General features: G+C 58.2%; 1 protein-coding gene across 5 annotated transcripts in view; it reads left to right on the forward strand.

Moving 5' to 3' along the window:
* Window positions 1-3,029: 3,029 nt before the first annotated feature.
* The window catches only part of FGD3 (FYVE, RhoGEF and PH domain containing 3), a 50,358-nt gene continuing 30,896 nt past the window's right edge, over window positions 3,030-22,491 (forward strand). For 4 of the 5 annotated variants that reach the window (XM_015544355.2, XM_042965318.1, XM_042965319.1 and 1 more), the window contains exon 1: window positions 17,745-17,839. The gene's annotated coding sequence lies outside the window, so the exon portion shown is untranslated. Of the gene's footprint in view, window positions 3,136-17,744; window positions 17,840-22,491 lie in introns of those variants that run through there. The other variant, XM_042965317.1, reaches the window with a different exon arrangement.

The following is a 22,491-nucleotide window of genomic DNA, read 5'->3' on the forward strand; positions in this document are numbered from 1 at the left end:
CAAGGCGGGGTCTCACTGGGTTTCTCTGTCTGTTGATGCTCTTCTGGGCTGAATGGAGGACGTGTCCAAAACTGAGATGAAATACGCTGTTTTCCAAGGGACAGTTGGCACGGGTTTTAGCACCATATTCCCCAAGCGCGGATGCACTCGTCATTTAGGCTCGTGGTACCCCGTGTACACAGCCGTGACAGAGAGGCAGCCTGAGGGAAGCTGCGTGCTCGTGTGTTCAGGTCTGAGACCTGGGACGTGTCACCGAGAGCGCTGGAACTATGGCGGGGCTGGGCTGGGGCATCTTTCCCATGACACGGGTGAGGCCTCTGCAAACACATGGGGTTTCTGCCATCCTGGCCAGGCCCTGCAGCCACCTCCACCCCCTGCTACACCCTCTGTGTGGGCCAGGGGGCACCCCTGAGGCTGCCAGGGGAGGGGCTTCTTGCTCAGAGACCCCCTGTCTGCAGACTGATGGGAGAGCAGCCGGTCGGGGGCCCCCTGGGAGAGGGGCTCACGGGCCCTGCCCCCTGGGTACGGCCAGCCTTGTCTCGGGGCCTCCACCAGCAAAGCCAGGAGACAGGCTTCACTCCAGGGCTGCCGGGATCAGATGGCACAGGTTGTGCCTGTCCTGCTGCTTCTGGAGGGCCATAGGCACCCCTCCCCGGGGAGGTGTCCTGCATCACCTTGGCTCACAGCAAGCTCTGTGCCGAGACAGGCCTGGAGGCGTGTCCCTGTATTCCTGGCTACTGTCCTTTAGAGAATTCTAGGTGTGTTTGGGGGGCTCAGTCAACTAAGGTCCAGCTTCAGCTCAGATCATGATCTCATGGTCCATGAGTTCGAGCCCCATGTCAGGCTCTGTGCTGACAGCTCAGCACCTGGAGCCTGCTTCCGATTCTGTGTCTCTGGCTCTCTCTGCCCCTACCACGCTCACTCTCTCTCTCTCTCTCTTGAAAATAAACATTAAGAATTTTTTTAAATAAAAAAAAGAATAAAGTATTTTTTTTTAATTTAGAAAATTCTGGGTTGGTCACAGCACAGAAATGTGGGGCGGGAGCGTGTTATACACACTTGCATACGGTGTGTGTGAGCGCGTGCGTGTGTGTGAGCACACAGGTGTGTGTGCACACATGTGGCTTCCATCCACCAGCTGTCAGGACGAAAGCCACGGTGGCACCCATGCCCAGGCCGGTGAGCCAGGAGCCGGCAGACAGCTCCAGCCGCCTTGTCTGGAGGCACTCCCGGCTCCCTCCCAAGCATTTCACCCGTCTTGAGACTTCTTCATCTGTGACTAGAATTAATGATGCTCACCTCCCTGGGGGCAAGCAATGATGCCCTCACGTGGGGGCCTGGCGTCCAGCGACTGTGCAGAGCAACTGATTCATCACTGGTCAGTACGTAAGCATTTAGTAAACAGTCCTTATTGGAGTTACACTCACCGTGTAATAGTAGCTTACTTGCCGTCCGTGTGTCTGGCAGGGGGAGTCAGCGTCTCTGCGGCAAGCGGCCAAGCTCGGGCCTGTGGGCCCCACAGGTGCGATGCCTGGGTGCTGAAGGAGAGTGTTCGGGCACATCAGACCGGCACAGGAGGGGGCCCCTTCTCGGGGGTCACGCAGCTGGTGGAGGCCGGGGGAGAGGTGCAGGACCCAGTGTGCTTGGGGGCCAATGTTGCAGAGAAAAGAGTGTGTGTCCAGCTCGCTGGGGACAGGATGCCTTGCCTCTTGTGCTCCAGGCAGCACAGCAGAAACGTTTGTTGACAGGCCGTTGCTGGCTATCTTTAAACGCAGCAGATAAACGTTTGGGATTGAAGTGTTTCTACTATTTCTTGCATGCCACAGGCCAATCACACGGCTCCAACCTCAGCCAAAGACACCTTTTCTTCACTGGGGTTGGCAACAGTCACCCGTGGGTTCGGGACCCCGGGATGGAGTTACCTGGTGGCACCTGGAGGCACGGGGTCTCCTTCCGGGATGACCTTGGGGCTGAATCTGAAGCCCCCTGTGGCTTTGCACTGGGAGGGAGCCTTTCTCCGAGAGGCAGTTGGGTGGGAGTTTCGGGTGAAGAGACCCGGGTTTGGACGAAGAAATGCAGCCCGGATGGGAAGTGCCTGAAAGCCAGCGGCCCCGTCCTTCCTGGTGGCTATTTGTCAGACTCTTCCTTCACGGCTGGGCGGGAAAAAGGGACACTTGCACTCGGTCCCTCCACGTGGCAGAAGGCATCTTTCCCGAGTGGTGATCCGGCCCCCACCGCTGCTGCCTCCTAACTATTTAATGCCACGTAGCACTCGCCTCAGGAGCCGATGACACGACATTCTTGGTGGACCACAAGCCTGTGTTTCTATCTGCAGATTTCCTGGCAAAGGAAAGGCCACATGGGGACACTTGGAGCTGTGTCCAGAGGACAGGACGATGGGCCCAGCATCTCCTGGGTGTCGGGGGCCTCACCCTGGCTGTCACCTCCTGTCCCTGATGCTACAGGCATGTTGCTGTCCTGTGGGCACGTGTGTGTGTGTGTGTGTGTGTGTGTGTCCCTCACTGACCCACGGCTGGTTTGGGGTGGCCTGGCAGGGCTGCCCATGTCTTGCCTGGGTCCTGTGTCAGCCACACACAGCATCACACACACACAGCATCTCACACGCACACATGCACACACACACACAGACACACACCCGCACGGCCTCCAAACAAAGCCCTCTGTAAGCGACTGTGTCCTCCCGGGAGCCTCCCGAGACACGTGCTAAGCGTGTACACACAACCGTGCTGGTGGAGTAATGTGTCCTGTGGCCTCAGGACCTTGTAACAAGTCTGTAAGAGGGAGGGCGCGCCGCAGGGGGTTGCGGAACAATAGATAACACCTCTCTTCTCCCAGCCTGCCCCGGCCCGCTTCCGCCCACAGGGACGCCCGGCTCGCGTCCCACCGCACCCAGCCGCCGGCCCACCGCGTTGCCACGGAGACGGTGGGCATCCCCGGGGCCGCCCCGCCCCCTGCTGGCTTTGTCGGGGCTGGAGAAGAAAGGGGCTGTGCGGGCGCCGCCCCGCCCGAGGGAGGGCCCGAGGGGGCAGGGCCGCCGTGCCGCCCCGCGGTGGCCTCCCCGCGCGCGCCGGCCGGACGGGGGCTTCCTGCTGGGCCCCCTTGGCAGGGAAGGCGGTGAGTAGGTGCGACTGGAAAGGTTTCAGGTGGCGGTGAGGTCCGGGTCCCCGCGCTGCTCGTCCTGCAGGGTGGCGGGCAGGGACACAGCGTCTGCGTGCGCCCAGGTGACTTGAGGAGGGGGCCTGCCCCTCCCTCGGCGGGTCCCCGCCCCCCGGCCTCCCCCCCCTGGATGTTTGCTGGGCACGTGCGTGTCTGTCTCTGGACGTCCCCACGTCTGGCTGAACCGCGGGGAGGGGAGTGGGGGTGTGCTTAGAAATGCCACGGCCTGAGGTTGCCACGAAAACGGGGACCCCGTTTCAGACGCCGGACAGTATTTTTATAAAAGCAATTTTTTAGAGCAGTTTTAGGTCCACGGCAAAATGGAGGGAAGTTCAGAGATTTACCCTGCGCCCCCGGCCCACCCCCGCCTCCCCCTCATGGAGGGGCACCTGTGAGCCTGCATGGGCTGGGCATCGTGGCCCGGAGCCCACACGTTGTTGGGGTCACTCTTGGTGGGCCTTCCGTGGGCTTGGGACAAATGTGTCCTGACGCCTGTCCATCATTTCACACCCTAAGAAGCCCCTGACAGCCAGGTCACACCGGCAGGTCTGTGCGGGTGTTGCCTTCTAGGATTGGCTTCTGTCACTTAAGTTTCCGGCGTTCCCCCGCCCCCTGCTTTCTCTCTCTTCAGGAAAACCAGCCCCTCGGATGCATGTGGTCGAGGGTACCTTTTCTTGACAGAGAGGCTGAAGACTGCACACTCCCGAGTCCTTGGGGACGCCAGGCCCCAGGCTCTTTGGAGGTGTGGACCAGGACATGCGCATGTAGGGCGACTTCCCAGCTCAGCCTGGAGTGAGGGGGTCTGCACACCCGATTCTTCTTTGAACTAGTGTAAGCCGGCAGGCCCAGCCACAGTGCCTTTGCGGGAAAGTTCAACGTGCCTGGGGTGGGGGTTCCGTCCAGGCCTGGCTGTTGGGCTGCTGGGGCGGGCGGCTGAAGGCCACGGGCTCTGGGTGCAGAGCTTCCTCTGTGCCAGGCCAGGGTCCCACCGGCACAGAGACTCCCTCGGGTAGACCCTGGGCTGGGGCCTCAGTTTCCTCCTCTGTACCACAATGGTTGCCACAGCTCGTCCCCGGGCCCTTGGTGGGCTCACTCAGTGACCTCAGCCTGCGCCGTGGGGGCCTGGACCTGCTCTGGGCACAGTGGACAGACGGGCTCTGGGGGCTCAGGGCAGGACACGACCACCTGCCCCCCAGCCATGTGACTGGGGCCCATGCCTCAGTGTCCCCAGCTGTCCAGCAGGGCTTGCTATGGGTGACAGGAGCTGAAGGGTGCCCTCTGCACACACATGGCTAGTCAGACTGCAATGGCTTCCCTGGGTGGCGGGATGCCTTCCCAGGCTCATGGTCGCCAGTCCTGCCTCAGTCCCACAGCCTCGGGCCAGCTTTGGGGGCTTCCTCCCACCCCAGGACACATGGTGAGGGACCCCCAGGGGCCTTGGGGCTGTGTGGGGACCTCCCTCAAGCACAGATGGGGTTGGAGCATGCCCATGGCTCAGTAATCCCAGCCCACTCAGGCCACCCCCTCCCCGCAGCCGCTGCCCACCGTGTGTGTGCGTGGACTTGTGTGTGTGCACGTGTGCACAGGGACCAGTTGTCCAGTGAGAGGCTGGGCGCCCATGTTGGCAGCGATCTGCCCCCGAGGGGCTGAAGGCCGTCTCCTCCCTGTGGGCACTGATGCCTGGCCCCATACCCTGCGCTGCAGCCAAGGAGGGGGCACCTTCCTGCCACTCCCCTGAGGCTCCTGCACCTACAGTAGCGCTCAACTAACTGGCCCGTGGGCACTGACCACCGCTAACCACCTAGTGACCCACCCACTTCCTTTTTTGTATCTCCATCCATCTCCTCCTCCCTCCTCCCTCCTTTCTCCTTCCCTCCTTCATCCTCCTCCCTCCCCCCTCCCTCCCTCCACCCCTCACCTGCCTCCTCCCTCCTGCCTCTTTGCCATCTTGTTGCAGAAGGGATCTGGTTCAGCTAAAGCATGCAGGATAGAGAAGCAGGTGCATACAAGGGGAGAGCTGTGTGTTTGCCAGGCCGAACTCAGGGCGGGGCTGGTGAAGCCGCAGGGTGGGAGCCCAGGACCCACTTGCATGGGGGTGCTGGACCTGGGCTGACTCTTCCCCGTTGTGAGTTTGGGAAGCTACCTCCCACGTCCAGGTTGGCCCTTGTGAGCTGTGGGAGCCTATGAGCAGATCGAGGAACACTCAGAGGGGGTCTGCTGCTCGGGAGCCCCGAGGTGGCCTGGGGACACAGAGCACCCCAACCTGGGACACGGCAAGGGCAGGATGCTCCAGGTGGAAGCTGAGGCTGTCAGCCCAGAGTTGCCCCCACCCCCAGCTCACGCCCTCCTGGGGCTGCTCAGCCCCCAGGGTCCCCCGCAGGAACAGGGAGATGGGGCAGAATGGGGGTGGCCAGCGCCCCTGCCTGGCTGAGCGGGAGGTGAGAGACCAAGGAGGCCGTGTCTGGTGTGTCTGGTGCCGAGGAGGGAATCCCCACGGGCTTTCTAGAGCTCCAGCTGGGGCTTTTAGAATGAAGTTGCTGGCGACATATGCTTGAACCTTTTGTTTCCCAGTAATTAATTTCCAGTAAGCCCCTCCCGCTCCCTCCTTTCACAGTGCATGTTTGGGGGGGCTGCCAGCAGATTCGCATCCTCCCTCCCCTGAAAGGCAGTACCCTAAATACACAGAGCTATGAAGGCTGAATCACTTTGGTTCATCAGGACCTGAGAGTGAGGATCCCAATGGGAGAGGATGCATATGTGGGGCTGCGGCCAGGACGGTGGTGGACCCCGAACTCAGGGCCTGGGCCTGGGTGCTGGTGGCCACCCCGTGTCACCCTACTTCTTGAATCAGAGAAATTGAGGGTTTCCTTCTAGACCACTGGGACAAAGTGAATATTGCAATAAGTACTTAAGTACTGTTAAGAAACGCTAACCATCATCTGGGTTGTCAGCGAGCCACGATCTTTTTGCTGGTGGAGGGTCTTCCCTCAGTGTTGAAGGCTGCTGACCCCTCAGGGCAGTGGCAGCTGACCCCGCAGGGAGGTGGCGGCTGTGGCCATTTCTGGAAATAAGACAACTGTGACGTTTGCCACGTTGACTGACTCTTCTCTCAAGAACAATTTCTCTGTAGCACGTGATGCTGTTTGGCATTTTACACACAGAACTTCCTTCAAACCCGGAGTCTATCTTGTCACACCCTGTCCACTGCTCTGTCAGCTAAGTTCGTGTGATATTCTCAATTCTGTGTTGTCATTTTGACACTCTTCACAGCATCGTCACCAGGAGCACACTCCGTCTCAGGAAACCACTTTCTTTGTTCATCCACGGGAAGCAAGTCCCCATCCGTTGGAGTTTTATCCAGCTCCCAGGGAGCTTGGCCCAGCTCCCTGCCGTCCTCAGGCCCCCCTTCTGCTTCCGGTTCTCCTGTTTCCACACGTCTGCAGTGACTTCCTCCCCTGGAGTCCTGAACCCCTCAAAGTCCTCCCTGGGGCCGGAACCAGCTTCTTCCCAACTCCTGTTCATGTTGAATCGTGACCTCTTCCCATGAATCCCCAATGTTCTTCATGGCATCTAGGATGGTGACTCCTTCCCAGGATGTTTTCAGTTTACTCTGCCCAGATCCATCAGAGCAATCAGTGTGTGTGGCAGCTATGAGCTCACGAAAAGTGTCTCTTAACTAATGAGACTTGGAGATCAGAATTACCCCTCGATCCATGGGCTGCAGAATGGTGGTGGTGTTGCAGCAGGCATGAAAGCAACAGTAATCTCATTGCTCGTCTCCGTCAGAGCTCTTGGGTGACCAGGTGCAATGTCTTTGAGCAGTAATCTTTTGGAAGGAATCTTTTCTCCTGAGCAGCAGGTCTCAACAGTGGACTTGAGCCACTCGGTCAACCGTGTTGTGGACAGATCTGCTGTCCTCCAGGCTTTGTTGTTCCAAGTAAAGAGCACGGGCGGAGGAGATTTTGCGCGATTGCGACGGGCTTAGGATTTTCAGAATGGCCAGTGAGCTTCCACCTGGCTTCCACCTCAAGTCACCAGCTGCATCCGCTCCTGAGCAGAGTCCTCCTGTCCCTGGAGGCTTTGAAGCCAGGCACTGACTTCTCCTCTCCAGCCATGAAAATCCTAGGTGGCATCTTCTTCCAGCAGAAGCCTCTTTCATCTGCATGGAGAGTCTGCTGTGTAGTGTGAGCACCTTCCTGAGTCCTCTCGGCCAGATCTTCTGGATAATTCTGGCAGCTTCTGCGTCAGCACGTGCTGCCTCACCTTGCACTTGGGCGTCACAGAGAGAGCTTCTTTCCCCAAACCTCCTGAACCAACCTCTGCTAGCTCCTACCTCTTCTGCTCCTTCCTTACCTCCTCAGCCTTCGCCGGATCGAAGAGTCTGGGCCTTGCTCTGGGCGAGGCCTTGGCTGAAGGGAACGTCGTGGCCGCTTTGATCTCCCATCCAGACCAGCCAGACTTCTTCCATATCAGCAGTCAGGCTGTTTCCCCTGCTTATCACCCGTGTGTCCACTGGAGCGGCGCATGCGTGCAGTGTCCTTCAAGGACTCTTCTTTGCCTTCACAACTTGGCTACCTGTTTGGCACAAGTGGCCTAGATTTCAGCCTGTCTTGGGTTTCGCCCTGTCTTCCTTACGAAGCTTAATCTTTTCTAGCTTGTGATTGAACGCGAGAGACGCGTGACTCCTCCTTTCGCTTGAGCGCTTGGGGGCCATTGTGGGGTTCTGAGTGGGCCTAATGTCAGTACTGTTGTGTCTCAGGGAATGGGGAGGCCTGAGGAGGGGGACAGAGATGCAGGGGGGGACAGGTGAGCAGCCAGAACACAACAGTTTATCAGTTATCAGTTTAAGTTTATCAGTTAAGTTCACCATCTTATATGGCTTGGCTCGCGGTGCCTCAGCTTAGCATGGTGACATCAAAGATCACAGATCACCGAAACAAATATAATAATGATGAACAAGTTTGGAAAAATGGTGCCAAAAGACTTGTTCCACACACGGTTGCCGTAAACCTTCCATTTGTGAAAAACTGCAGGGAAGCGAGGTGTGCCTATATACGCACAATGATTTTCTTTCTTATGGGGTTAAAAAAAAGCCCATAGACACGGCACCCCCTCAGTGATGGGCATCAGAGTGCTGTATCACAGGCCAGGGGCCACTTCACCTGGGGCGTCGCCCTCACTCACCGGGACCTCCCGTAACTGTCCTGTTCTGTCTGCAAGGCTCCCAAACGCCACCTCGCGTAAGGGACTGAGGCCACAAGTTCTCCAGCGCATCCCAAAGGCTCCTTTTGGCTGAGATGACTGAACTGTCAAAGGTTTTCAGAGCAATTCTGCTTTTGTTTTGTTTACGTAAAGAGGTAATGGGACTGCTCAGCAATCAGGCCCTCACTTTCTCACGCTGACATCTGGCGCCCAAAGCCAGGTGTGGGCTGCGAGGCTGTCCTTAGTGCCGCCTGGCTTCCGGCTACATGCTCAGCAGCGCCCAATTTAGGGGACATTTTCTGTCTTTGAACAATATGCACTTTCAGTGGAAAGGAACCTAGAGAACATTTTGCAAAAGTGTGTTTTCAGAAAGCAGAATTACATTCCGGGTCCATTCCTCCTGGGTTTCTTGACCGCATTTTTCCTCAGAGAAATTTAAGACAGCTAAGTAGAAATTAAATTTTCCATGTATAAACAGACGTGGAGACAGTAGTGCCTCTGACGGCAACTGCTGGAGGTTTGGAATCTCGAATGAGCAGTATGAGTTTACCGTCTTATTTTTAAATAGGTTGACTGTTCTCCCAAATGCAAATATGATAAATGTTCTTTGTAAAAATGCATATATTCCTGAGAAGCAAGGAGAGGAAAATGGAAAACCCCAGAAGCCCAGCCCCAGAGCCGGCAAGCCCAGCGGCCTGCACGTCCGTGGGGAGTTTGCTGTTCCCTCCCGGGTCTTGTCCAGCACTGGGTGGGTGGGTGTTCAGGCACCTGCCGACTGACAGAGCTGACCCCTCCAAAGCCCGTTGTGTCCCACCGCCTCAGTGCCCGACACTGCCCCACCCTGGCCTGACGGTCCTCCCCGGAGTAAGCAGGAGGGGCAGGGCGCAGGGAGCCGTGCCGGGATGAGGGGCGGGCAAGCCTCCGTCTTGGGGAGCTGCTGGGAGACTGAGTGAAGGCTTCGCGCATCCCTGAGCCTCGGTTTCCTCATCGCCGTCGGTACTGGGATGTTCCCCTGCAGGGCCTTGGCTCGCCCTGCTGCCCTGCGCCCCATGTCAGTGGCCCGCTGTCCCGGCCACATCCTCTGCTGGCTCCCAGCCTGGCCTTGGCAGCTGCTTGGCCTCCTGAGACACTGCCTCCCTTCTGGGAGCAGGGAGGCGGGGTGTCCCCGAGGCTGCTCCTCCTTCACTCTGTCTGTGGGGACACAGGGGCTGTGATGCCAGGTGCCGATGTTGTGGGGAGGGGAGCGGCGGGCCCTGGAGGGCAGGAGTGTCCAGCCTGCGCACCTGTGCTGGGTGTGGACGGTGGTGCGGGGGGCGCCCTGGGCAGAGGGCACAGGGTGACGGGCGGGGTGTGCTGGCTAATGTGGAGGAGCTGCGAGGCCTTGGGGCTCGGCCCCACGTCCATTTCTGTTGTGCTGGGGATTCTGGGAGCTGCCCTGTTTCCCTGGATAAGTCACTGTTTGCCTTAACAATCAGGGGACTCCGTTAGCCCCTTTTCTTTTTCAATTTTTAAAAAATGTTTATTTTTGACACAGAGAGAGAGCAAGTGGGGGAGGGACGGAGAGAGGGAGACACAGAACTGGAAGCAGGCTCCAGGCTCTGAGCTGTCAGCACAGAGCCTGATGCAGGGTTGGAACTCACAAACCACAAGATCATGACCTGAGCTGAACTTGGACCTTTAACCAACTGAGCCACCCAGGTGCCCTCCATTAGCTCTCTCTTAAAAATTAAACTTTTTATTCTGCAATAACTAACCGTAGATTCACGTGTGGTTTACGCAGCCTCCCCGGAGGGTGACGTCCTGCGCAACTGTGGAGTGCCGTGCACAGCAGGACGTCCACACGGGCACAGCCAGGTGTGAACTGCCTAAGGACGCAGCTCGCCTGTGCTCCGTGAACGCAGGTCCATGAACGATGCTCTGTAGGTGGAGCTTGGAGCGGTTTCAAATGGACCCGCCGGGTCTGCTGTGCACCCAGCGGGTCGGGGCTGCGGGCGTGCCTCAGCTCAGCCCTGCACCCCTGGGGCACACGGGGCTGTGTGCAGGTCAGGGCTGTGGGGAATGAGGCTGCACATCTGCGTGCAGGTGTCTGCATGGACGCAGGGCTTCGCGTCTCCGCACGGACACGAGGCCGTTGCTGCGTCCTGGGTGGTGGCCCTTTCCTTCTAGAAGAACCTGCCGGGCTCTTCCCAGAGCGGCAGCCCATTTGCGAGCCGGGTGTGGGTGGCCAGTTTCAGCACATCCTGGACGCCGTGGGCTGGCCTGGCCTGTCTCCATGTTCTCCTTCCCACACGTGTGAGGGCATCTAACCCCGGCCAAGCTCGCACTTGTCAATTTTCCCATCAGGGCTCGTGCTCTTGGTGTCCTGGCCCCAGGTCCCAAAAGTTTTCTCCTGTTTTTCTTGAAGTTAGCTTACATTTTACGTTTGATCTATGACCCACTTTGTGCTGGTGTGTGTATCAGGCGTGCGGTTTAGGTCGGGTTTCTTGTTTGCCTGTGGAGGTCCCGTCCTCCGAGGCCATTTGTGGACAGGCTCTTTTTCCTCCCTTCGCACGGTTGGCAGCCCCCTCCCCCCCGCCCCCGCGGTGGGGCTCCCGCCGTGCCCCGTTGATGCCTGTGTGTGTCCCCCCAGCGCCACCCTGTCCCCTTTGCTGTGGCTACAGAGGGACCTTACTGTGGGGCCAGGGGCCCCTCCAGCGTCTTCCGCCTGTTCACGGCCGCCTGCTGCCCGGGGACCCGTGCCCCCCATGTACATTCTGGAATGAGCTCCTCTAAGGTCTACAGAAAGCCTTGCTGGGACCTTGATAGAAACTGAATTAAACTCACAGGTCATTTGTGGGAGAATTGACGTTGCTACTGTCTTGAATCCTCAGTCCATGAACACAATATGCCTTTTTTAAGACTTCTGTTTCCTTCGTCATCATACTATACTTTTCAGCACCCAAGCTTAGCACATGCTTGTGTGTGTGTGTAAATGGCATTGTGTTTTTTGGATTTTGGCATCTGCACGTTCATCGCCGGCATATAAACATTCAAGCGATTTTTGTGAATTGATCTTGTGTCCGTGACTTGCTACTTCTAAGTGTTTTTGTAGATTCATGGGGTTTTCTTAGACAAGCGTGTCATCTGCACACATGGACACGTTTATTCCTTCCATGTGCTCCGTTCTGATGAGCAACAACAGTGACATTGTCTCCCGTTCCCACCCTCCGGAGGTGGTGTGGGATGAACGGTGCCCCCCCAATTCATGTGCTGAAATCCTAACCCTCAATGCCTCAGAATGTGACCGTATTTAGAGAGTGAACCTTTAAAAAGCTAACTAGTTAAAATGAGGTCTTGTGTGTGGGCCCTAATCCAGTGTGAGTGGTGTCCTTATAGGCAGAGATGTGGACACAGACATGCACGGAGGGACGACCCCGTGAGGACACGGGAGAGGATGGCCGTCTATGCACCAGGAGGGAGGCCTCAGGGGAGGCCGGCCCTGCTCACGCCTGCCTCCCCAACTTCCCTCCCCCGGGACTGGGGCAGATGCATTTCTGTGGTTTCTACGGTATTTTGTTACAGCAGCCGGAGCAGCCCCCACCACAGAGGTTTTCCCGCCCCAACTTCATGCCCAAGTTCTGCCTGTTGATTCACTTCACCTAAAATAGCCTTTTCCATCTGGCTTCTTATGAGACGCATCCCTGTCGCTGGTGTATCAGTAGCTGAGTGATGTTTCCTGTTAGGACCGTTCCACACTTGGCTGATTCATTCTCCAGTTGGTGGACATTTGGGTTATTTCCAGTTTTGAGTTATTATGAACAAGGTTTCCACAGACATAGTGACCAGGTCTTTGTGGGGACAGGTGTTTTCTTTTCTCTTGGGGAGACCCCCCCCCCAGGAGTGGGATTGCTGGGTCGTAGGCGGGTGTGTGCCAAGTGCTTCTGTCACCCCTCATCCTGTCGGCACTTGGTACCATCAGCCTTGGACTTTGGCCACTCTGATGGGCATGGCGGTATCTCAGTATCTCATGGAGGCTACGTTTCCCTGATGACAGTGCTGCTGAGCCTGTCCCTGTGTGCTCCTTGTCTGTTTAGACAACTTTTGTAAGCCAAGTGCCTGGTCTAGTCTATTCCTCAGTTTATTTTTTATCAGATTCTTTGTCTTTATTGGTTCATAGGAATTTTTTTTAACTTTTATATCATTTGAGTAGTGTTCACTATCACACTAGAAAAATGTGACAGATAGAATGTCTAATGTAGGAAAGAGGTGCTAAAACATTGCCAGGGGTGAAAACTAACCTTAACATCTTCCTGAAAGGCAGTAGAAATAAAAGTAGGGAAAGAGAAAGGCACATTTCACAAGATTATTTCAGTAATAATATCTTGTCCCAGAGGCAACAAACAGCAAACTAGCCTTATTTTAAAACATGTATCCATAGGAATGTTTTATATATTCTCTACACAAGTCCTTTGTCAGATGGATGTATTACAAGTACTTCCTCCTACTCCGCAGCTCCCCTTTGAATAAGCACAAGTCTCGTGTCGGTGACGTTTGGTTTATCACGTTTTTTTCTGTGGCTTTTAGGCCTGAGACATCTGCGTGCCTTGAGGGCGTAGGTGTCTCGCCTGCGTGTTTTTAGAAGCTCTCTAGGGCTCGCGGTTAAGACCGATCCGTCCCAGCTATTGTGTGTGAGGTGAGTGACGGCTGAAGTCCACCTGTCCGTGTCCACTTGCTAACGCACACTTGCGAGGGGCTCTCCCGTCCCAGTGAGCGCTCACACCATCAGCCAAAACCAGCCGACCACGTGTGCGTGACTGCAGTTCTGGACTCCCCATCCTGCTCGTTCATACGTTCCTCCATCCTGACCCGCCGACACTACCTGTCTTGTTTTAATTCAGTTTACTTTTGTTATGATAGGAATTATTTTACTTAATGAACTAAACCATTTTACTTATTATAGAAACCTCTGCACTGTGGTAATGGACAGAAGCGGTTCCCCATTGTCAGCCATTCATATCTGTGATTTCCCTCCTACAGACACGGCCGTGTGTCACGTTCTTGCTCATCCATGGGCGCGAAGGACTGGCACGTGCGGGGGCCGCTGCACACGGGGCTGTGAGCCATTTCGTCGTCGTTGTTTTGGTGGAGGCTCCAGATTGCCTTCCACAAGGTGCAGGGAGAGGGGTGCTCCCCAACCACTGTTTGCACCTGTTCAGGCCTCCTTTCTTCTCCGGGGTAGCAGTGCCCCCATCTTGTGCTCCCCCATCCTCCTCCCCCGTGCTTCCCCATCCTCCTCCTCCCTTCCTGTGCTCCCCCATCCCTCCCCCCCATGCTCCCCCCATCCTCCTTCCCCCCTGTGCTCCCCCATCCTCCTCCCCCATGCTCCCCCATCCTCCCCTCCTGTGCTCCCCCATCCTCCTTCCCCCATCCTCCTTCCCCCCTGTGCTCCCCATCCTCCCCCCCTGTGCTCCCCCCTCCTCCTCCCCCGTGCTCCCCCCTCCTCCTTCCCTGTGCTCCCCCATCCTCCCCGCCGTGCTCCCCCATCCTCCTCCCCCATGCTCCCGCATCCTCCTCCCCCCCTGTGCTCCCCCATCCTCCCCCCATGCTCCCCCATCCTCCCCTCCTGTGCTCTCCATCCTCTCCCTGTGCTCCCCCATCCTCCCCCCTGTGCTCCCCCATCCTCCTCCTCCATGCTCCCCCATCCTCCTCCCTTCCTCTGCTCCCCCATCCTCCTCCCCCGTGCTCCCCCATCCTCCCCCCCATGCTCCCCCATCCTCCTCCCTCCGTGCTCCCCCATCCTCCTCCCTCGTGCTCCCCCATCCCTCCCCCCCGTGCTCCCCCATCCTCCTTCGCCCCTGTGCTCCCCCATCTTCCCCCTGTGCTCCCCCATCCTCCTCCCTTGGGCTCCTTCGTGCTCCCCCCATCCTTCTCCATTTATCAAGTGTCAATATTTTGCCCTGTTTGTGGTCTCCCCACATAGACAGGTAGGCTTTTTTCTCACAACCATTTTTTTAAAAACGCAGCACTCACAACTAGAACATTCTGTGGCCAGTACTTCATCCCGTTTTAGAGACCAGCCCATGAGGAGTCCTTGCCACCCCAGCCGTCGGCCAGGTGCTTCTCTGTACTGACCCAGGACCGTGCAGTCCACCCGCCAGTGCTCAGGCCTTGGTTGTTTCCAGGCTTGCTCTTACCCGCCCTGGTGCAGGGAGCCACCTGGCCCTCGCCACCACGCACCTGTGCAGTATGCTCAGCACTGATTTTGGAGTGGTCAGTGCTGGGTCAAAGGGCAAGTGTCCCCTTCCCTCGCCCCACCCATCCTGTGGAGGGGTCTCTGCTAACCTGACGGGAAGAGAGGGTACGTGGGTGTGGGCCGTAGCTGTCCCATCACATGTGTGGCGGGCCACTTAGATTTCCTTTTCTGTGAGCTATCAGCTTCTGGATCATTCCATAGCCCACGCATCCCTCATTCCTCACCAGGACTAAATGACGGAGGTGACTCATCCAATGGAGGCCAGCTGTCTGAATCTTGAAGAAGACACAAAACCGAGCCAAGTCGCAATGCGATGAAGTGCGGGCTCAGCGGAGGCCCTGCACGTGAAAACAGCAGACAGATGGCTCTGCGTCCAGTGACTGTCTTTACCACCTATGTCCCTCACGTTGCCTCCCTGGTTAAAGTTATTCAGGACATGAAGGGCTGTGAGAAGCATGATTCTGAGGGAAAACAGCGTGGCTCGTGGTCCCACAACACGATCGTTCCATCCATTAAAACATTAAATACTGATTTTGGAATAATTTTAGAGGCACAGACGAGTTGCAGAGACAATACAAGGGGCTGCTGGGTAGCCTGGACACAGCTTTTCCCAATGTCCACATCCACACAGTGAGCTCCGTTTGTCCAGAAGCTTAGCTTGGGGGAAATGCCACTGGCCACAGACTCACGTTTTACCCACATCCGATGTGGGGCACCATAATGTGTTTAGTAAACATGGAATTTTAATGTTTGTGCCCAGAAATCTATCAAAGGACAGGAGAGAGAATTTGGTTATCTTGGCAAGTTTTTTTTCTTTACAAAGAAATAAACACTTTAATTCCGGATGTTTTCAACAAGGGGCAGGACCAGAGGGGGCACAGGGCTCCCACCGTCCAGGGCTGCGTCATGTGAGCAGCGCCCGTGGAGGGTGGGTGCATGGAAGACGGGAGGGCACGTGCGGCCTTCCCCCAGAGAGCCTCGGACCCCGAGAAGCCCTCTGGGCTCACCGAGAGTGAGCAGCACAGAACGGGTCTTCACCGCCATCAGGGAGCCCTTCCGGGTTGAGGCCCCAGTTTGGTCTGTTGGGCCACTGATTAAATCATTGGCTAGAGAAATAGTGCCTTAAAACAAGACTGTCTGTAGATGTCTCTCCCCTGTGGCCTGACACCCTCTGACCTTAGGTCACCCCTGGCCCTTTTTCCTGATGACCGCAGTCTATCACCTGTCACTGCATAACAAACAACCTAAACCACGTGGCTTAAAATGACAGTAAACACTTACCAATTCTATTTTCATTGGTGGGTCAGAAATTTAGGTGCAGCCTGGCTCTGGTCAAGGTCTCTGGTGAGGCGGGGGCTGCGGTCTCACCTGATGGCTGGGCAGGCAGGGATCCACTCCCTCATTCTCCCTCAAGGCAGGCTGGTGCCGGCGGCCGGCTGGCGGCCTCCGCTGCTGCCCACGCAGGGCTCTCCACACTACGGCCTAAGGGTCCTCACCACGTGGCAGCGGCTCCCCCAGAGCCAGCGGCCCAGGAGGGAAAGGCAGACCTGACCTTGGAGGTCGCCCTCTTCGTTTCTGGTGTCCCAGTGGCATGTCACCGGGTCAGCCCCAAGCAAACGGCACAGGTGTGCAGTGAAGGAACACCCAGATGTGACTGTTCCCCGGCCATCCTGGGAGCCGGCTGTCACAAGTGTGTTCCTTGTTGGACGGTGCCACCTCCCTGGTTGACATGCCTCCCCCCCGCCGCCCGCCATAGGATGCTCTCCAGCCAGGCCGCGCCCCACTGCACTTTTTGTTCCTCACTCTTGTGCCTTTACACCTGGCCTGCTGCCGTGCTGTGTGCCCGCATCCCTGCCTTCTTAGGCCACTTGTGTGCAGCAGGGCTCCGGGCCTGGGTCCTCAGGTCCTGATGGGGTCCCACGGCCAGTGTCCTGGCTCAGGGATGTCAGCGGGCAAGGGCCACGCTGGGGGAAGGTGGCAGGTGCTGCTCTTGCCACACCTGAGCCGGGGGCATCTGGAGGGTCCCCCTGCCACGGGCCAGGCCCTCGTTCCACCCAAAAACCCCATGTACCCCGTATTCTCTCCACCTTATGGCGCAGATGGCACAGGAAGAGGGGCTCTGAGAGGCTCTGTGGCACAGAGCTCTTGGCCCAAGAGCCGGGACGTGAGCCCAGGTGCCGGTGCGACACCGGCCACCGTCCTTCACCTGCCGGGTGGGGCAGTTCTGAGTCCTCAGTGAGGTGGCGGCTGGGGGGGGGGGGCCCACACAGAATGCGCACCCGCCTCGGGCTTCCTGGAAGGAAGTGTACCTGCGTCCGTGCACACGGCGGCCCCCGCTGCGGGCTGACCTCGGTCGGCATCTCCCTCACAGACTCTCTCAGACCTCAGCTTAGAAGGAAGGCTATCCGGAGGTAAAGCCTGACCGCCCCCAAACAGCGGGGCATGGGAGCAAGCGTGCTGTGTAGACCCCACTGGGGAGCCACGTGAGCTGTGGGGATGCACGAGGCAGGTCTTCGTGGGCCAGAGAACCCCGTTAGCTGCCCCTTTGCTCATTTCCTCACCCTCACGCGTTGCCTGTGTGTGCAGTGCTGCCCCGGGGGGCTCCACAGTGACCCCCGGCCAGCAACGAGGACATCAAGGTTCAAAGAATCACTTTGTCTCTAAAGAAGCATCATGGCGGGATGAAGGAGCCACCATTGGATGGCGGGCAGAACTCGTGGCCCGAGCTCTAGGACTCCACTTCTTGCGTATTTACTCCCCGAGGTCATGGAGTGTCGTGGGTAGGGTGGGCCCTTTTCGCCGTTCCTCTGATGGTCTGTTGGGCCCTCCTCTCAGCTAGGGGACCCCACTGCTCACGTCTGCTGGACACCCCAAGGGTCCCAGTGTCGTGTGCTTGCAGATCTGAGCAGAAAAGCCCACAAGGCGAGCTGGAGGCAGGAAGTCTGGGGCCTCCGTCACGTCCGTGCCCAGGACAGTTCAGGGCACTGTGAAGCCACCGCAGGCCACGGTGCAGAGGCTCGGCGGGGCCTGGACAGCTCTCCAGCCGGTTAGGGCTGTACTTTCACAGAAGAGGCAGCTGGGGAACCAGTGAGCTTGGGCATGTGACGACGCGGAAGTGCAAAGGCACCGTCTTTGGTGACCTGTGTTGCAAAACCAGCAAAAGGAAGTTGTGTTCGCTGCTGCCTGAGGTCCGCCCCGGACAGAAGCACACACTCCCACGGAGAGCAGGTGAGTGGTTCCAGCTCCGGGGTCTTTGCCGGCCCCCGCAGCCTGTGCTGGTGCTGCACGGGGCACTCCTGGGGACGAGGGTGTTCAGAGCAGGGGCCGTTTGGGGTCGGTGGCTCCAAGGCAGGAACCGTGTGGTGGTACGTGAGCGGCGTGTTGTGCGCACTCCTCTGCCTCCTGGGGGCCTGTTTGTGAAGAACCAGGGTGCTATGGGCCGCATCCAGCGGCAAGCACGCCGTTTGCCAGGACAGCACTCGGCATCGTCTGGGGCTGCTCAGACCGGCTGAGGTGAACGGAGCCCGGGAGGGGCCGGGGTCTGAGGCCGACCTGGCTCAGGGTGACCGCCCCCCTCCGTGGGTCCGGCCTGCACATTCGTCACTGAGGCCCTGGCCAGTGCTGGTCTTCCCTTGCCTGGGCTTAGGAGGGGTGGGTGGTCCCAGACACAGTCCCCGGGCGGGTAGGCCTTCCCACAAAATGCGGCTCTGGAAGGTTCTGCAACCTGCAATTTAGATGCTGACAGGGCTTGGCTGTGGCGGCCCTACTGGGGAGGAGGACCCCCTGGGAACCCCACACGGCTGACTCCTGGGTGGGGGCACACCACAGGTGGCTGTGGGTGGAGCCAGACACCAGTGTGTTTGTGCGGAGCAGGGGTGTGTCCAGGGGCACAGCTGCGCCCCGAGCACCCAGCTCCCAGGGCCCTCCAGGCTTGCAGTCGACTGGCCGACTACTCAGCCACTTGGGCAGGAGAGGAAACAGGGAGCTTTGGGCCTCGGCCTCGGGCCCAACTCAAACCTTCGGAGCCTGACAGCTCAGCCGGGTGGGGCCGGGTGCGCAGGGAGGAAGTGGTTTGTCTCCAGCTGGGTGTTTGCAGGATGTTGGGGGCCCTGGTTCCCCTCCTCGGGGCTGATGTCCGTCTCCCCACAAAGCCCAGCACCTCCTACAGTTCAGGGGCCTCCGAAACTGGACGGGCCCATATGCCCTGACACGCAGAGGCCTGAACCTCAGTTGGTCCGCTGAGGCCGGAGCTCAGATGGGTTAAACGAGGTTCTGAGGTCACACAGAGCATTGCTGCCCTGAGCCCCTCAAAAGCCCAGGAATGGGGCTGTCCTTGGACTCAATGGTGACAGTGGTGCACCTGCTGGCCCAGTGCTGGGAGCACCTGCCCCAGGTGGATTCTGAGGATTCCCACTGACACATGACGAAAGTGAGGCACCTCAGTAAAGGAGGTGAATATGGAAGTCAAACCGTAGGACAGATGTGAAGCCCAGCCTTGAATGGGGCGTCGCCCACCTGCACAGCCCCCTAGCTGCCCACAGCTGGGAGACCCATTCTGTCTGCAGCCCTAAGATTCTACCTCCTCCATCTCCAGGCGCATGACCTGGTTCTCCGGATGGCCAGGTTGATGCTCGTTTGCCCTGTTTCTTCCATCAGGGATGCTGTTCCCTCTGGCTGGGACACTGTTCCCTCTCTCTGGGTTGCTGTTCGCTCTCTGAGATGCCATTCCCTCTGGCTGGGGTGCTGTTCCCTCTCTGAGACGCCATTCCCTCTGGCTGGGGTGCTGTTCCCTCTCTGGGATGCTGTTCCCTCTGTCTGGTATATGTTCCTTATCTGAGGTCTCGCATATGATGGTGATGATTGGTCGTGTAGGTGTCCAGTCAGGTGGACGGTGACTGACCTTTCCGGAGTGCTCTGCAGGCTCTGACGGGCCCACACGAATGAAGCCCGTGGGCGCCCAGGACATGGCACTCTGGCTCGCCCAAGTGAGCGGGTTTGGGAAGGTGATGTCCCTTTCCCACAATTACCTGGCAGGTCACTCACTGCACAGGTGAGACCTGTTGTCATGGGGAGGGCTCCACCGGGGCAGCAGGGACAGTGACCGCAGGTGGGGATCCATGGGGAGGCCTCCCCAGGGCGGTGTGGACCCGGGTGGGACCGGGGTGCACGCACACAGGGTGGCTCTCGGCAGCGCGGGGCAGGGTTTCCGTGAGATAGCTTTGGGAAGGTGCACGTCTGCCTGTCTCACTAGATGTTTTAGTGAAATTTTCAGATATAATGAAAGGTAGGGCCACACGTACCCCAGAAGCAGGTGGCTCAGTGCAGCACCAGAAGTTGGTGGCCCACCCCCGGCACGCAACCCCACCACACAGCCCGGCGCCCGCATGGGCCTACACACCGGTGGGAAGGCCGGGCCTTCTTCCTGCAGCTGTGTGATGGCTGGCAAGGGCTGCAGCGTGCAGTGACGGTGAATACCAACAGCAGGAAACAGAAGTACGCGCGTATACAGAAAGTTCAAGGGGGAAACAAAATAGGAAAGAAAAGGAAACAGTAAGTAGAGGCAGCGGAGGCGGTCGGTTTTGCAGGCACAGCCAGACCCGCGTGCTGTGCGTCCCATGCGAGTGCCGTACACCTGCGTGTCGTGTGTCCCACAGGCTGTTTGTCCTGCGTGCCATGCGTCCCTCGCACATGCCGTACACCTGCGTGCCGGGTGTCACGCATGCTGTGCGTCCTGGGTGACGTGCGTTCTGGGCATGTGGGTCCCCTGTGCCACGTGCCCCGCGTATCGTGCGTCCCATGCGCGTGCGTCCTGCGAGCCGTGCGTTCTGTGCGCATGCGTCTCGTGAGCTGTGTTATCAGCGTCCCGTGCGTCTCGTGCGTGTGTCATACACCTGCGTGCTGCGCACCTCTCCTGCTGTGCATCCTTGCGCGTGCGTCCCGCATGCTGTGCATTCTGTGCGCATGCGTCCCCCGGGCCGTTCAGCAGCTTGCGGTGCGCACCTTGTGCCGAGCGTCTTGTGCGCTTACCGTACACCTGCGTGCTGTGCGTCCTTCCTGTGCTGTGCGTCCATCAGGTCCACACTCCCCCCCTCCACCCCAGGTCTGTGTCAGCGTCCCCCCTCCCCATTTGTGTCAGCCATTACCAAGTGTGGGCCCCCCCCCCAGGTCTGTCAGGATTCCCCCCAGGTCTGTGTCACAGTCCCCTTCCCCCCGTCTGTTCGAGCCCCAGGACCAGGTCGGGGGGCGGGGGACAGAGCAGCAGAGCAGTGGCTTAGCAGCAGCAGGTCAACCGGTTTTCAGGCAGCTGGCTCTGGGCCAAGCCCTCACCACAACCGCGTGTCCCCACGGGCCAAGGGGCTTCCGGGGTGTGGAGAAAAGGCCAAGGCACAGCGGGGGAGTAGGTTTTAGGTGCTTTTGAATCACTGTTGTCTCGACTCTGGTTCACACAACTTCTGATAGGATTTTCCAAAACACAGCTTTTTAAAAAAACTGTGTGTGTGTGTATGTGTGTGTGTGTGTGGTAAAATACAGGTGACATAAAGTTTGCCATCCAAGCCACTCTAAAGGTCTGGTTCAGTGGCATTAAGTGTATTCACATCTTTCTCCAGCCATCCCCACCATCCATCGTCCAGAACATTTTCATCCAAACTGAGACTTAGAAACACGAACTGCCCTGGCCCCACCACCACTGCCTCCGCCCCGGGGTCCACCATCGATGTTCTGTCTCTGATTTGACGACCCCAGGGACCTCGCGTGGGTGGAATCACACGGGGCATGTCCTTCTGTGACGGGCTCACCGCCCTCAGCATCATGTCCTCAAGGCCCATCCGTGAGGTAGCAGGTGTCAGGGTCTGTCTCCTCTTACTGGCAAGTTATGTTCTGTCACACACACCCACCATGTGCTGTTTATCATCCCCCGTGACCACTTGGGTTGCTTCTCCTTTTTGACTCTTGTGAATACCGCTGTTGTGAACATGGGTGTGCAAGTACTCGTTCAAGTCTCTGCTTTCAGTTCTTCTGGGAGGAAAGCATTCTTGAGGACAAGACGCATTCGTGTTGGAATCGGCATTGAAACAAAAGCATGTCTCTAAGAAAGGCTGCAGCCCACCAGGACCCTGTTGGGACCATCCAGTCCCCAGGCGGCTGCCCACACGAGCATCCCAGTGCTAGGGTGACAGGGAGCTCTAACTTCCTTTCTGTTTTCCCACAACTTCTAAGTTTTCTGGAAAGGATGCATCAAACCATTTGCAAAAGTGCAGGAACTTTGAGTCAGGATGTAAGCTGGTGTGGGCATCCCAGTGGGCAGGGACAGCACCGTGTCGGTCCATCTCCTTTCCTCTGTGCTCAGCTTGCCCTGGCGGCCCCGCCCGCCTCCAAGATCCCACTGACCCCAGACACGTGCCAGGGCCTGCGTGTGCTCAGCAGACGGGACGGAGACCGCAGGCTGAGGCCCCAACACAAGTGCCTGACCTGGAGCGGAGCACCCCCGGGTCATGGGCCTCTCTCACTGGCAGCTCGTGGGTTCTGCAGCCGTGTCTCCCAGCCTGGACCCGCGTGCAGGTGTGGTGGCACAGAGGTTCCTGGTGCCGCCCCATGGTATTTTCAGCCTCGTTCGGGTCACCTGCTGCAGGTGACCAACCACTTGAGCTTGGTGGGGGAGAGAGCAGCCCCACTGAATATCTCGCATAGTTTTGGGGCTGGCAGGGTGCTGCCAGGTGGCTCTCACTCAGGGTTTCTCTGGGGCCAGTCAGGGCCGGGACAGTTCCAGAGGCTTCTCTGCCTCACGCCTCTGGCGGCTGCTATTTGACAGGGTGCCAGGTGCCAGACGGCAAGAGACAGAGATGGTGGTGGTTCCAGCAGGGGTTCCTGTGCTGCTCCTG

This window comes from Panthera tigris, chromosome D4, assembly GCF_018350195.1.
Source record: "Panthera tigris isolate Pti1 chromosome D4, P.tigris_Pti1_mat1.1, whole genome shotgun sequence".
In the NCBI taxonomy this organism is placed as follows: Eukaryota; Metazoa; Chordata; class Mammalia; order Carnivora; family Felidae; genus Panthera; species Panthera tigris.